The sequence below is a fragment of the Sarcophilus harrisii genome, chromosome 6 (assembly GCF_902635505.1).
Source record: "Sarcophilus harrisii chromosome 6, mSarHar1.11, whole genome shotgun sequence".
Taxonomy (NCBI): domain Eukaryota; kingdom Metazoa; phylum Chordata; class Mammalia; order Dasyuromorphia; family Dasyuridae; genus Sarcophilus; species Sarcophilus harrisii.
Genome location: NC_045431.1, coordinates 106,658,936 through 106,675,778, shown reverse-complemented (window position 1 = coordinate 106,675,778; position 16,843 = coordinate 106,658,936). Strand labels below are relative to the sequence as shown.

The following is a 16,843-nucleotide window of genomic DNA, read 5'->3' as shown; positions in this document are numbered from 1 at the left end:
TATAAACAAGGAAATCTCTGTCTTTTTGATTCATTTGTAGTGTAGGAAACACTTAATAAGCTGTTGTGTGTAGACTCTTTAGAAAGTAATTTTTGAAACAAAAACAGGAAATCATAAGCTTCTAACAGCTGATTAGCTTCTATCCCCTAGAAGAAAGGTTTTTAAGTGGATTCCATATTAGACAAAATATTCTCTCATCACAAATGGAATAGTCTATGAGGAAGAAACAGACTTTCTGGTGTCTTCCATTTCACAAGCATTCCATGTTGATAATCCTGAATCACATAAGTTCCCCAAAGGAAAGTTACAGCCATTATAACTTTGCTTGTTACAATTCCATGCGAGAAAAAAAATCCTTTAATCTTTCTAGCTAACAGAGATAGAAATTTATGCAAAAACTTTTCAAAGGAGAAAATTACATAAATAATTGAAAATAATAATAAAGTTACTTAATCAAATGAAAATCCTTAACATGAGAAACAGTAGTAAATACATAGATAATACTTATAAATTATGAGGAAAAAATATAGGGAAGAAGAAACATTGAGCTTAAGAGGTTAAGACCTCTATCATAGCCTTTTTGTCCTGAAAATTTAGAAAAATTCTAGAAGCAGGAAATCTACATGACTAAGGGGAAAATAAAGTAACTTGGTCCAAAGCTATGAGGCAAAAATGTTGTTTGAATTTCAATAAAATGACATGTTGGAAATTGAATAGAATTTTTCATTGGTGAATATAAAGATGTGTTAAGAAAAAAAGAATGACAAGATGAAATTCATGTCTTGGAAGGAAGCAAAACCTCGTTTCAAGTAACACAGAATAAATTATTTTAAAACAGTTCCTTCTTATGAAATGCTGACCCTTGTCATGAATCCAAGGTCAAAGATTGAATGGGTTATAGGTTGAATAAGTTACAGATGCTAAGAAATTCTGTCTACACCTGACTTTTCTGGATGGTTTTCAATTTTGCCTTCATGAATCAGCACAGCTCACTCTTTCAAAGTCAGAGTTCCTTTTACCCCATCTGGACCTCTCCCTCTAATCAAGGTTGGCTAAGTCACTGTTTGGGAGCCAAGTTACATGATAAATTTCCTTTTACATGAGAAAGGCACATTACTTCAATTTTCCATAAAATTTACATATAAATTGACTGAACACAGGGATCAAGTTATTGTAGAAGAGGACAGTCAGAACTGTTTTCTGGATCATCTTGAATCTCCATTTCATATAAGGAAGATTTCTGTAGGCTGATAACAAATATCTTTGCAAAAAAAAACAAAACTTTTAAAAATGTAATCTCTTTTGTCTGTTTTTTTTAATTATTAAATTTCATTATGTTGTTTTGTGTTAATATTTCACCATAATAAATATGTTATATAATTTACTTTTTACCCTTTTAAGTATCCCTTTAATTTAATGTTATAAGATTATTGCTTTGAGTATTTCTATATTTACCTCAAGATTTCTAATTCATTTGCTCTACTAAAAATTACATTGATCTTCTCTTGCTTTTGCTGTTCTTGGTTTCATTCCCCTGGACTATACTGTGGTGATATCTAATAACTTCTTATTGCCTCAAAAGACAATAATTTTAAAAATATTTCCATTGCTTTAAACCTATTTTCATTATGTAACTTCATTTTAAATTGTTTTATTAGAAACATTGTATGTCATCAAAACCAAACTTACTTTTTAACTACTTAAATCCAAAGAAATAAATTTCAGCACACCCAAAATAAGATTAAATATTTTTAGTACCTCAAAGTCCCTATCAGGATTTTTTCCCCATTCATTATGATTTTAAAAGTAAATAATGGGTTTTTGCCATTGAATTCCCTCCTAACTCCCAAATTTCATAATTTCCTTAACTAAGATTTTTCCTTACATCTTACATGCTAGTGACCTTCCTTTGCACTTTATCACTTAATTACTTCATGTTGTACTTGTGTTCAAATTTTATCCTTCTAGCAAATTATAAGGGTCTTGAGGATAGGGATTGTCTTGCTTCTTGCCCTTATCTTTGTAACCTTAGTGCCCAGAATAATGCTTTGTATACACTCAATCAGGTTTTGTTGAAATGAATTGAGTAACTAGAATTAGTTAGACATGTGTACCAGAGTTTCAAACTGGCTCTCTGAAACCTGGAAATGTGCTTTGTGATGGTTAATCAACTCTTACAACTGGTCTGCACACTTTCCTTGCCTCTGTTTCTTTTTGAAATGTTAGAAGACTGCTCAAGGAACACCTCCTCCATGAAGCCTTCTCTAATTCATCATAAGATAATAGATCTAGATCTGGAAAGGATTTTAGAAACCATCTAGTCCAATCCATTCGTGTTACAGATGAAGTCACTGGGACCCATAGAGGTAAAAATGGCTCCCCTGAGATCATATGTCTATTAAGTGGAAAAATTATGATTTATGCCCAAGTTTTATTACTCCAAATCCGGTATATTTTTCACTATATCCTGATGTTTTGAGTCACTGAAGAAGTATTTATTAAGTACTTAGGAGGTACTAGGCGATTCAAGTAAAATCAAAAACCCATCCCTTTGTTGTTATTGTTCATTTGTTTCAGTCATGTCTGACTCTGTAACCCCATTAGAGTTTTCTTGGCAAAGATATTGGAATGGCTTGCTTCCTTCTCTGGCTCATTTTACAGATGAGGAAACTGAGGCAAACAGGGATAAGAAACTTTCTCAGGGTCACACTAGATAGTGTCTGAGACCAGATTTGAATGTAGGAAGATGTGTCTTTTTAACTCCAGACTCAGGGCTCTATCTACTTTGACACTCACTTGCTTCCAAGGAATTTAAAGTCTAAATCTAAATATTCTCTAATACTGAAAGTATTCACTTCTTCTGTTCCCTAAATATAGCCATGGGCAGTGGGTGCTATCCACAGTTAGTGACTGGTCTTTTCAAGTGCCTCCAGTGGAGACCTCCCCTCAGTCATACTGTTTCTATTATCTACTTTGAAGAAACCTTTGCTTGGGAAACCACTGCTTCATCTCTCTCCTTACCTAAGCTTCTACCATTTTAGTTTCTGAGGAGACTGGAGTGACTCCAAGTCTGTAACAGACAGTAGTAGAAGGCAAATGGGTGACACTTGCAAGGGATGTTGTAGAAGGGGATTTATCCTCTGGGATGAATTGGTCTCTATGGTTTCTGAAGTCTCTTTGAATTTTAGATGTTACAATTCTATAAAGAATTCTATTCCTTATATCCTATAAGGGTCTCACAGTGCCTCATTTCAAAAATAAATAATGGAAATAGACTTACACAGCTTGTTCCTTTAGAACGCCTCCATAAGATTTTTGCCATATTTTAGTTTATTGCTCAACTCTAATTAAAAAATAATTCCACTGGCCTGAGAATGATTCCTGTGTTAATAAATAGTCTCTTTAATGCAATCCTACAAATATTTATGGGCACTCACTGCTGGAAGAGGCTGTTTTCCTTTGTTAATTAGAGGAGGATCTGAGGGCAGGGAAAGCAAAACCTCCCTTTTTATATCTAATTGCTACATATTGTCCAGGGTCCACTAGAGATGTGAATACTTCAGCTTTACCTGAATTGAGAAACGATCCCCAACTCCACTGAAATATTACAGGGGCTCAGGAGTCAATTTAGAAATGACACAAAGACACTCCCAAGTGAGTTTTATAAGCCTTCTCTCCATTAGAAACCAGACTGAGAAGCGTCAGCTTTTTTATTGTCAAAGTGTTTTCATTATGATTGTATATGATCCCTCCCTGTCAAACACCTATGAAATTAGAGCATTCAGTCTTGTCAGGAAAACTGACAGAGGGATAAACTCTCTTCAATTCGATAAAACATTAGCATTTGAAACCTATAGGAATACCAAATGTATTAAGAGAGGCAGAAGCCTGTTCTGAAAGTTGGAACCCTCTGCTGTTGTTAATGCTCATGTTGCCATGCTCTTGTGTTAAAATGCTTTTTTCATTTTTTGGAGGTATTAGGGTGTCAATAATACTTTAATGGGAGAAAAAATGCTAGCAGATTCTTCCAGGAAGTGTGGTACAGTGGAAAGAGCACTGAATTTGAAGTCACAGAATCAAATTCAAATACCAACTTTGGTGCTTATAGTGTGGGTCACTTTTCTGAGCCTCAGTTACCTCATTTGTAAAATGGAAATGGATGAGATGATTTCTGTGGTCATCCTCAACTATAAATCTATTATCCATATTTACATACTTAATTATTTTTATTGGGAGTTTTTAGAGTACATTATTTTGAAGTTTCTTGAGGTGTGGAGAAGAAGAGGTATAGAGTGGTACATGTTAAATCCAAATTTAAATAGATGCTCTGCCACTTACTCCCTTTGTGATTTTGGGCAAATCACTTAATATTCCTGGATCTCAGTTTTTTTTCTGCAAAGTGAAAAACTTTATGAGATCTAAGGTCCCTTATAGCTCTAAACCTATAATACTCTGATAATCTAAGCTGGAAAGACTTGTCTTGGTGATAGAAAGATTTTTTTGTGTTTGTTTGCTTCCCCTCCTCCCCAATGTGGAGTGGAGTTTTAAAAACATGTGCTTTTATGGATTAAAATCATTCAATGTTAAGAACTTTAACTGAGTTAAAATAACGTGCTCCTTATTAATACTTCTCTGATAGTCTCTGAGACATTTCCCTTTAGCAACCTTATTTGCAAGTCATAATCATAGTGTAACCTTTTCTTTTGGTCATGTATATAGTGTAATTACCATCGTTTTTATTCTCTATTTCCCTGAAGATAAACTCCCAACATTCACTGCCAATCTATTATAGGGTTTTTACCCTTATATATAGAAGTCCTTTAATGGGATTAGAATAGTTATGTCATTTACTCATGATTCAAATCCCTTTGTTTTACTCTTCTTAGTTGGATAGTGAATTGTCCAAAATTTTCTGGATAAGAACCATACAGAATGCTTACTTTGCCAAAAGAAATTCATAGCTTATGAGATTTAGAAATTCAGTTTTAATAGTAAAAATAATCTTTTTTTTCCAGTCACATCCAATCTTTTGAGACCCTTTGTTTTATGGTTTTCTTGGCAAAGAGAGAGCTCATTTTACAGAGGAAGAAACTGAGACAAACAGTTTTAAGTTACTTGTCCAGCATCACACAGCATGTAAATACCTGATATTAAATTTGAACTTAAGTCTTCCTTACTCCAGGCCTAGAACTCTCTCCTAGTGTACCACCTTGCCCCCCCCCCCAAATAATAATAATAGCTAGTATTAAATATGCCCTCTGTGTACTAGTATCTACACTAAATATTTTACAAATATTTCATTTGATCTTCATAATACCCTGGAGAAAGCTTTTCTTATCCCCATTTTAGAGTTGAGGAATTGACTCAGAAAGAAGCTAAGTGATTTGTCCAGAGTTGCACAGTTAATAAGTATCTAAAGCTGAATTTCAATTCAGCTCTTCTTTAGACCCAGTGCTCTGTCCAGTGTGAAAAAAAAGTGAAAAGATTTAAAGTCTCAAAAAGTTGAAGACTCAAAAAGTTGAAGACATTTCCCTTTTTTAAATTGTTTTTGCAAAAGAAGTGAACAAGATACTTCTTTATATTTGAACTTATTCTGGGAAAATTAATGAAAGGGGATGAGGCTTTTCTTTTCCTTTCCCATTGGAAATTGTATGTGTATTAAAATGACACTTTTTGGAGGGATTAGGTTCAATGGCAAGAGAGTGCAGGGGTTCAGAGAAAGGGCTGGCAGCTACCTTAAAGACAACCAGTTCCAAAGGCAAAGCCAATTCTTCATCTCAAAATTAGGGTTTTTCAAATGATAAATCTTTAGATAGTGTCTCTCTGGGCCTATCTATAATATAAGAGATTCTGACTAAATAATCTTTTAGGTCCCTTCTTAGGCTTATAATGTTTATTATAAACTTTCCTCACCCTTGCCCACAAAGACAAAGTGGGATATAGAAGAGTGTTCATTTTGTTCTCAACAAAATGCAGTATGGGGACGAGAAGCACTGATTTATAATCTGAGAACCTGGATTTAAATCCTACTCTTGTCCCTTAGCACCTGTGTGACCATAGGCAAGTGATTTCACTTCTCAGAGTCTTAATTTCCTCATACATAAAAAGAATGGATTTGAATAGATTATTCTAAGGTTTCTTCCAGATCTAAATCTGATATGTAATCCATTATTAGTGGTTACTAACAGTGGTAGTCACAGAAGAAAAGAAACATAAGCACATAACAAAACAAACAAACAAACAAACAAAAAACTTCTAAATGTTCCTTGAATGGGCTATTGTCTCTAAGGAGGGTATTTTCCATTTGGAAGTAAAGAAGTCTTTTGAGCATAAAGAAATTAATATCATCACAAGCTTTTTTTTTTGATGATCACTAGTGAATATTGCCAAGTTATTGGGATAATTTTGCCCAGACAATGAATTTCAGCTCACTTAACGATTCATTCTTTCATTAGATTCCCCACATATTGAAGGAAAATTTTTCTCTTGTCCTTATTAATATGACATATTATTAAAAAATAATGAGCTAGATTTTCTGTCATATCCAAAAAAGGAGCTTTGAAATTCATTACTTTAAGGGATTAATAAAGTTGTTTAATATATTTTACCAGATTCAAAGTGCAACATATTTGTCTTTAAGATAAAGTCCTTGTTCTTTGGGTTTTTGTATGCTGAAGCCTTTTTGTCAGCTGATAGCTACAGCAACCATTCCAGCTGTACCCAGGTTGCTATGGAAACTGAAGACTGCTTCTACATCCACAATAGTCTGGGCTAACAATAATGAGAATCATCCAATCAGAGTTTCTCCCCACATCAAGTTTCCTACCTAATAATTATAGTTGCATTTATTCTCTCATGGCATAAAATTGCACTTACTTTGCCCTCAAAATTAATCCCATGTTGTATCATGTTAGTAGCGTATTTATTGCTCTTTAATGATGAGAGTGTGTCCATAGTATATCATTATTTTCTTGAGGAATAAGATTTCCACTACCCCTCTATTTTTTTGCATTTTGGTTAAAGATGTTTTGTCAACAGTGAATGCTATTGTTGTTCAATTCTCTTTTTAATCAAATATGCAACTTGATTTAAAGAAATGTTTCTCTATTCCCCATATTTGATACAAATGTCTGAGAATGATTCTAATAGTGCTTTTTGTGCTCAAAATATAAATTATTTATCGAGCCTTTGGGTTAATTTTTCTCTTACCGCTGTTTCAGAGAGAATGGTTTATGTTGCTTCCATTATTTGATAGTGTTGTAATAAGGGCTGTAACTTGAAGGTGTTTTGAAATCAGTAAGTTAAGCTGCATAAACTGGGATCAGGACTACTGGCCCAATATTTTACATATGGTCATATTGGATGAGGACAGATGCAAATAAAATTTCTGATGCCCAATTGAAGTATCCATTGCATAATCATTTGTTGATTTTATAGCCAAATGTTTACCTGAGTTACTCCTCTTAGATTCTAACCTGCACAAAGACAGAGATCCTATTCATCAGAGAGTGATAGATTTAGAATTAGAAGAGATTTTAGAGGCCATGTTGTCAAACCTTCTTATACAAATGAGGAAAGTGAAATTTAAATAATTTCCCCAGGGTCACATTGCTAGTAAATGTCAGCTGCAGGATAAAACTCAGGTTCTAAGACCATATCCGTGCTGCTTCTTTTATTTATTTGTATCTTCCCTGATTCCTGGGATAACATTCTGCACAAGATAGATAATTAGATAGACAATTAGCAAATATTTATTGAATGAATAAAATGTAAATCCTTAATTATCAAAAGAAAAAAAATATTTAAATGCCCCCAGTAATTCAAAAATGCTTCTTTGCACTTCTGCTCTCTTGTCTTCATTTGCCTTTGTCTATAGATTCTTGTATATCTAATTTTAAAAATTAAGATTAAAAATCATGTAATAATTGCTATCTTTTTCTTCTCATGCATAGTCCTCAGTTTACATGTAGGGATAAAAAGATAGAAAGCTAATCATGTGCCTTCTTTAGTATTGGGAACTCCCATATGAGAATATTTACATTACAAATGTATTCTGGTAATTCTCTTTCTTTGCACTACATAGTTTTAGAGAGTTGTCTCCCACACTGAGAGGTGATTTGATTTGCCCAGAGGCAAATATTGGGGTCAAAGTAGAAAAGCTGGATCTTGGTCTTTCTTAAGGTACATTATGAGAAAATTGGCAAACAGGTTTGGGTATTAAAAGTTAAGAAAATGGTACAAGTAGACATAGTATCTACATTGAAGAGATCTTGGATCCTTAAGAAACAGACTTTTACCAAAGACTTCATTTTATCTGAGTACTAAAAGAACGTGGAAAGTGAAATGTATAAGTACCCTTCAAAGAATAAAGAACATGCAGAATAATGCTTTTTTAATGAACTGTGCAGTCCAATATGAATTTCTATCTTGTGAATGAATTATCTTTTTCTTTGTATATGAGGAACAGTTATAGAGCAGTGTCCCTGGAAGGAGGAAGACTCAACTTCATAAATTCAAATCTGATCTCAGATATTTCCCAGCTTTGTGACTCTAGGCAAATCACTAATGTCTCTCTACCTCAGTTTTCTCATCTGTAAAAGGAGCTGGAGTAGGAAATGGGAAATCACTACAGTAATCTTGCTACGAAAACCCCAAATAAGGTCATGGAGACTTAAATATAACTGATAAGCAACTTAACAACAACTACAACTGTATGTATATATATGTGAATATTTAAGTACAAAATGTTAACATTGCATATTCAGAATTAATCATTGAAAAAATAAGCCCTTGATTTCTTTTCTATACTGAATACAAATCTCTTATTCGGAAGTTTTCATCATGATCTTTTCTTCTTCTTCTTTTTTTTTTTTTCATTTCTCCAGGTGTCTCCTAGAAATGTTTTTTTCTGAGCTGCAGTCCCAACAATATTTTGAATATTGTCATGCATTTTATGCCAATTATCTTCATTTATAGACTTAGCTATAATTTTTGTCCTAATTTCTGACAACCTCTACTTCTTCTAGCAAGTCTCTCCAAGTCAAAAATATACTATATTTGTTTGCTCCAGCAGTCATCTTTCACAATGTGTCACTCACTGTCTTTTGCCTAGTGCTACCATCCATAAAACAAGCATATTGGTGGAGTGGCTACTTTTTATAGCATTTTGGAAGACAAACCCTTTTGTCCCTGAAAGATTAAACCCTACAATCATGCATACAAAGACAGTTCTACTGCCTTAGCTACATTTTGTGTCTTCCAGTATGCAACATGGTATTTTACACAAAGGAAGTACTTCATGCATCATTGTTGAATAAATGAAGGAATATTGTTCTGACAGTCAAAATGTTGTCATTTGTTTATTGCTAGAATTATCCTGTGTTGATTGATATTCATGTTGCATTGAAAGAATTAAGCAAGTGTACCTGAAAAGTAAAACCTTTATATTTTGCCTTTCCTTGTAAGATGTATATAGAGTTTGTGGAAGGTGCCATAGAGAAGACTTTAGCAGCAAGAGGGACCAAAGGTAGTTTTGGAAACAGCTGAAGAAGGAAACTAGGGCTTTAAGATTTAGAGGTGAGGTGGGAAAGCACTTTTAATCTTAAATATTTCGGCTATTAAATTATTTTTTTTCTGCCTGAAGAATGAAAATATAGTATTTGATGCTGCAAATTAAAAACATCTCTTATTTTTCACTTAATCAGTAATTAAGAGGAGGGTGCATATGCAAATGCATTTGTTGGTCATGGTTTTCCAATACTTCATCTCTTTAAACTACCCTCTATGATTTAAAGCACATTAAAAAAATGTGCTAAAGCTCCACTAATCTTAAGAGTTTTGCTTTGAAATGGTGAAATCCAAGATGGTTAGATTTAACTGTAAAGGAAATGGAAGCATGAGCAGATTAAATATGATGTCATTAAAGTCAATCATTAATTTGTTGTTGGAACTAACTTTCACAAAGGTAATCACTTCAGCAAGCTATCTATTTGAAAGGGCTGTGCTCTCCAAAAGTAGCTGGTAGCTTTGGGGATAATTTTTTTTTTTTTTTTAATGAGGTATTTTGCTTATTTCTGATAGACCTAGAACTTAAGGTTTTTGCATCTCACTTTCCAAAGGCTACTGAAAATATCCTAGAGATGAGGTTAGGAGTTGTTCTAAAGCTTCACAATTACATGGTCTTTCTTACAAGATAGCCTTATTTCTTCTGCTCAGCAGCAATCAGGAACCAGATGGAGGAAGCTCAGTGATGTGTTGTACCCTCTCTATATGGTACTTTATAATGTCATTTTTTTTCCTAGTGAATTTCTAAGTTTATTTTGAGAATGATTACCCAGCATGAGCTTTCACAGATAAATAATAAATTATTATATGATAAACAGTAGGTGAAATTTTCATTTTATTTTTGTATCTCATTATAGATAAGCTGTTTGGAAGCTGATTTCAAAGAAAAATGGAAAGACAATATTTTTCCCTGCTAGATAAAAAGTAGTAAAATCATTATATCTCTCCAACCTATTCAAAGGGGTAGATAATTAGGGCCTGTCTCACTGGATAACACAAACTTACATTTTTTTCTAGCACTTTAAAATTTACAACTTTTTCCTCACAATTCTGAAAGGTAGGCAGCACAAATATTCTCATCCCTGTCTTACTGATGAAGTAATTGACACTCATTTGCCAATGGTACATAGCTTGTAAAATGCTAGAATGGCTACTCAAATGAATACCCAGGACTCCTGATTCTTTACATTATAGTATGTCTTCTCTTTTTTGAATACTAGTTTGTGTTTTGAGAATGGATTAATCAATTAATCAATCATTTATTAAATATTTACTATGTATCAGGCATTGTGCTAAACACTGGGGATTCAAAGAAAGATTTAAAGCAACTCCTGGCCCTAAAAAAAGTTTACATTCTAATCAGTTCAAGAATAAGTACTTGTAAGATAGGTACAGAGTTTGTGTAAGGTTATGTAAAGAAAAAGGCTTTAGCAGCAAGAGAGACAGAAGGTAGCATTTAAACCAGTTCAAGAAGGAAGACTTAGAGAAGTGGAAGATCATTTTTAATCTTAATTACTTTGTTTTAAATTAAATTTCTGTTTCTATACATGAAGAATGACAAAAAAAAAGGCAGTAATAAAATATGATGAAATGATATGTTCAGTTGGATTCATGATTCCTCAAGATGACTACTTCCAAGGTGAGCACTTGCTGTTCCATCTGTGAGATCTTACTCTGGGTAATTTTTGTCCTCGGCCAGCAATAGGTCTATCATTGAGGACCTCAGTGTCCCGTATCTTATCCTGCCAGGTGATCTTCAGAATCTTCCTAAGATAATACCTTTTTGTTCCTATTTATGTTAAGGCACTATGCTAAGCATTAAATATACAAAGACAGAATGAAATTTGACCCCATTGTTATGTGACTTATGTTTTATTTTCTGTTTATTGAGTCATGCTCTAAGTAATTGTCAATGGCCTTGATTTTCTTCTACCTTACTTCTGAGATGTAGCCATCATTGGTATTAGGCTCCTATGTTCATTGTATAAATCATATATTCCAAGTATTAATCATATTAAGTATAGGATTTTGAGTGGCACTTCTAGAGTGCCGGTCATGCCCCCAACACTCTTTTCAACCTAGTTAAATATACAGTAATTTAACTTGGCAGTTAGATTGAACACATTCTATTTCTGTTAAAATCAACTTTTAGCCCAGAGTTATCTTCAGTCTGAAACTGCTATATTTCCCATTCTACACAGAACCATTTTCCCTCAGCAACCTGTTTTATTCACTAATATCCCCATAGTTTTTCCATTGAAAACCTGATTTCCTTGAATGGAAATTCTAGGTTTAAATTAGCCTATATAGGTCAACACAATTCTGAGGACTTTAGAGCTCCTTTTTTAAGGTATCTTAGAAGGGAGAATTTTGAAAAAATTGTAACATTTGGTATTACCACTTTTAAGAAAATCTAAATAATTTATTCTCTTTTGAGCCTTCCCCTCTTTTAACTTTCCCTATTTTTACTGAAATCATCATCATTATATGTGTGAAGGTACTACATATACACACATATATATATTCTTTTATAAACATTTATTTTTAACAAACATTGCTTTATGAATCATTGAGAGAGAAAAATCTGATCAAAATGGAAAATCCATGGGAGACAAAAAGAAGTGAGCATAGCATACATTCAGTCTCCATAGTTCTTTTTCTAGACTTTTCCCCAAAGACTATTGGGCTTACTTTGGATCACAAAATCATGCATTCCTGGTTCTGCTTCTTTTGCTCAGCATCAGTTTGTATAAATCTTTCCAAGACTTTTAAAAATCATTTTGTTCATCATTTTTTATACACCAATAATATTCCATTATCTTCATATAGCACAACTTGTTTAGCCATTCTCCAGTTGATGGGCATCTACTCATTTTCCAATTCTTTGCTATCACAAAAAGAGCTATTACAAATATTTTTGCACTTGTGGGTCCTTTTCCTTCCTTTATGATTTCCTTGAGATACAGATCCAATAGTGGCACTGCTGGGTCAAAGTATATAATTAATTTTTTTAATTTAATTTTTTTCTTTATTAAAGCTTTTTTATTTTTCAAAACATATACATGGACAATTATTCAACACAAAGTATATATTTTTTAAATTAAGACATTATTTACCATTATGTGACTTCTCAGTCTTCCTAGCTATACATATCTTAACAGTTGCCAAATCTTGACATTTTCATCTCACCTTACCTTTTCTTTCTCATCATGCAGTTATTATCCTAATTCAATTTTATCGACCAGATTATTCCAACAACCTCCCAATTGGTCTCTGTGCCTAATGTTCTCCTTGCTCTCATCCATACTACACTGTTGTCAAAGCAATTTTTCTTTAGAGCAGACTGATCGTATTGTTCCCCTACTCAATTATAATGATTCTCTCTTGAATATCTCTAAAATAAAACATAAATTTCATTTTTTTTAAGTTGCTAGAGCTTTTTACTATCTTTGACCAAATGTCTTTTTAGCTTATAACTGAGTAGTAGATCCATCAGGAAGAATGTATGTAATAGATAAGATCACAGACTTCAGATTAAGAACTCCTGATCTAGGTAAAAAAGATTAACTAGAGGTAAGGGACCCAGAAAATTTATGATCTGTAGAGTCATGAAAGAAAGGACAAATCATCATTCTTTGGAAGAAGATAAAAAAAAGCCCATTGGAAAGATTGAAGATGTCAAAGGTGAATTAAACATAGGCTTTATCTATCTCTCAATAAATAAAGAATAAAAATAAATAGAAGCTAGTCACAGGATGTATTTTTTTTTCTTTTATACCCAGGAGAATCTTGGTGGAAATAGTCCCCTTTACAAGGTATAATGTAAGCCAATGTGTCCTTGAATGATTTATGAAAAATGCTGTTTGGTGACTTCTTTTAACCTGGCTCTCCCTGTGATAAAGGACCTCCCCCCACCCCGAGGATTCATCATGATATTTTTCTTTAACTTCATTCAGATTTTCTTTTTCTTCTTACAAATTTAAATTGAAAGCCCCACACTAGCATACAATGGAGTTTCATATTAAAACCTTCTGAAGAGGCCTTGTACCTTATAAAATTTACCATTTACAGATAATAATCCCAAGTTTTATGTACAGTACCAATTTCAGAGAGAAGAAAAAAAATCATATAAAATCCTTACTGTATCCCTAACATAATTAAGATGTAAATTTGATACCATCTAGGAAAGGTCTCTCTAAGCTCTAAACATTAGGACCACATCGAGCTTTCTTAAGTGATATTTGTGACATAAGCCAAGAGAGAGTTTCAGGAACTATATCTTAATGGCAATGGCCACCACCTTGGGATGAACACTTATTGTGAATTATATTTTTTGAGGGTGGTACAGGTTTGAAGAAGGAAGTAAATAAGGAAGAAGATTCCTAGTTGGAGCTTAAGACATTAAAACTCTGACTGGGAACACACACACACACATACACACACACACACACAACCCTTTGAAGTACTTCATATTCTGGTTATTCATTTTATCTATGATTATCCAGAAAGTGATAATAATATAACAAGTTAAATAGAAGATACCTGGAAAAAATGGAAAGTTCCATGGAGGAAGAAATTAAGAGAGAAAAATTTTTTTTACTTATATTTCCAATTCAGGGCATGTCTACTAGTTTAAAAATATTTTTATTAAAGCTTTTTATTTTCAAAAACATATGCATGAATAATTTTTCAACATTGACCCCTGCAAAACCTTGTGCTCCAAATCTTCCCCTCTCTCTCCCCACCCCCTCCCCTAGTGACAAGCAATCCAATATATGTTAAACATGTTAAAATATATGTTAAATCCAATATATGTATACATATTTATACAATTATCTTACTGCACAAGAAAAATCATCAAAAAAGGAAAAAAAAATGAGAAAGAAAACAAAATGCTAGCAAACAAAAACAAAAAGAGTGAAAATGCTATGTTGTGATCCATACTCAGTTCCCGCAGGCCTCTCTCTGGTTTTCTTCATCACAAGATCATTGGAACTGACCTCAATCATCTCATTGTTGGAAATAGCCAAATCCATCAGAATTGATCATTGTATAATATTGCTGTTTCCATGTACAATGATATTCTGGTTCTGCTCATTTCAATTAGTATTAAAAATATTTTTGAGTCAGAATGTTGTTGGAAATTCCCAATACTGAAACTTGGTCAGTCCATTAATTCCAATTCACAATTGATTTGCTACTTAAGACTTTTTAAGAGGCTGACTTGAGACATTGTGAGATTGAGTAATTTGATCATAGTCCCCAAATTTAGATAGGCAGGTTGTGATCCTAGATCTTTAGGATTTTAAATATTAAGCAAAGCTACGTCTATTTAATTTCTATCATATTCTTCATTTAGGAAAGTCACTTATACATTCATGGAAGTCTTTTTTACCTTTCTCATGCCTTTAATCATCAATGTCCATTCCAAGTCCAAGGATTTTTATAATTATTGGTATATGTGTCTTACAAACTCACTAAAATGTTTTCTTATCCTTGAATCATCAAGTGTCGCACACAGTGCCTTTAGTTCAGCAGGTTATTAAATGTTTGCTCAATCTAACACCAGGTTAGTTCTAGATAATCTAGGGATAATCTGAAAAAAAAAGGGGAAAGGATTTATTTGTTCATTGGATGTGATATTAAAAAAATAATCTACTTGGGGCATAAATATGTTTAGGTAAAATACTTTTTACCTTGCTGCTTTTCTTTCCCATGAAACCTCTAAGTTGTCCTTGAATTCAGCATCTAATTTGAATTCATGATTCAGGACTACTGAAAATCAAAACAAAGTCTTCCATGTTCTCCTTTAGATGGAAAAGAGGAAGTCAGCCCTTCTTCCTTGCTCACAACATATCATCATGGAAGCCATTTCCTTCCTAAAAGGAGCTAGTGTAATATTAAGATAATGAAGATGATAATGATAGCAGCTAGCACTTTAAGGTTTCAAAGTACTTCATTTATTTTATTCTTCCAACAATCCTGCTAGGTAGATGACATTATCTTCTCCACTTTCCAGCTGAAGAAACTAAGTCAGAAAGAGGTTAAATAACTTGCCCAGAGTCACACAGATATTAGTGTCGGAATTAGAATTTGAATGAAGGTCTTCAGTATTCCAGACTCAGTGTTTTTTGTGCTGTATTGCTGTTGTTCAGTCTTGTTTGTTTCAGTTATGTCTGACCTTTCCTCACTCTATTTGGGGTCTTCCTGGCAAAGGGACTGGAGTGATTTGTCACTTCCTTCTCAAGTCAGAAAGAGGTTAGTTAAGTGCTCAGAGTCACAGAGCTAGTGACTCTATGAGTCTGAATTTGCATTCAAGTGTTGTTAACTCTAGTCCTGATGCTCTAACCATTGTTCTATTTCGCTAAAAACCAGTCTTAAATTGGGAAAGAATTTTTTTTCTCTGCCAAGAGCTAGGCCCATTCAAAATTGCATTTATTAAATTTCTTACTATGCATGAAACACTATGGGGAATAGAAAAAAAAAATAAAGAATTATCCTTGACCTCAAGGAGCTATCATTATGTTCAGGAGACTTTCTGGAGCACAAAAATAGCTTTAAAAAAATCAGAATATAAGGAAGGCCACCAAAACACATGACACAATTGTTATAGGAATTCAGTAGAGCTACAAAGAGAGAACCTAATGCTACATAACTCATTACACTGAAAAATGGACAAAAGATATTCAAAAAGCAATTCAAAATTGGGACATACAAGTAGTGCAGATACTCTGCTCTTCTAGATGTGCACAACATTATCAGATTTTCTGACTTTCTCAATTTAGTTGTGGTTTTAAAATTCAATTGTAAGGCTGAGAGTTCAGTTTAGTCCACTGATAAATCGTTTGGATCTCATTTTGTATTATCCTTGTGAAATGGCAAGGGACATCATTGCTGCTGAACAGAATATCCAGGGATATGAAAGGCTTCCAGCAAACACACCACTCTCAATTAGGATTAGAATTTAGAGCTCCAGGCCCCTCGAGTGGTTTTCAGGGAATCTCTTTAATTGAATGAATTGAGAATTTCCTTTTTTACCTTTGTAACATGAAATGTACATAAATACATGAAATGATAGACTGTAATGCATTAGTACATTATATAACAAACTATATTATATGAAATGTATGCCTTCCTTTTGAATTTTCTATTATTGAGTAGGAGTGGATTATAGCTCATTCAGATTGAATGCAATAGGGCATATTCAATTTGGCACTGCCTAGTATATGTGTACATGTTTTTAAAGAAAATCAAGTTATTGGTTTTTTTTCCTTAAAGA

At 33.3% G+C, this 16,843-nt stretch overlaps 1 protein-coding gene across 2 annotated transcripts in view; it reads left to right on the top strand.

Annotated features, from left to right (window-relative positions):
• Positions 1 to 16,843, top strand: part of GPM6A (glycoprotein M6A) — a 483,660-nt gene that overhangs the window by 316,245 nt on the left and 150,572 nt on the right. The window lies entirely within an intron of this gene.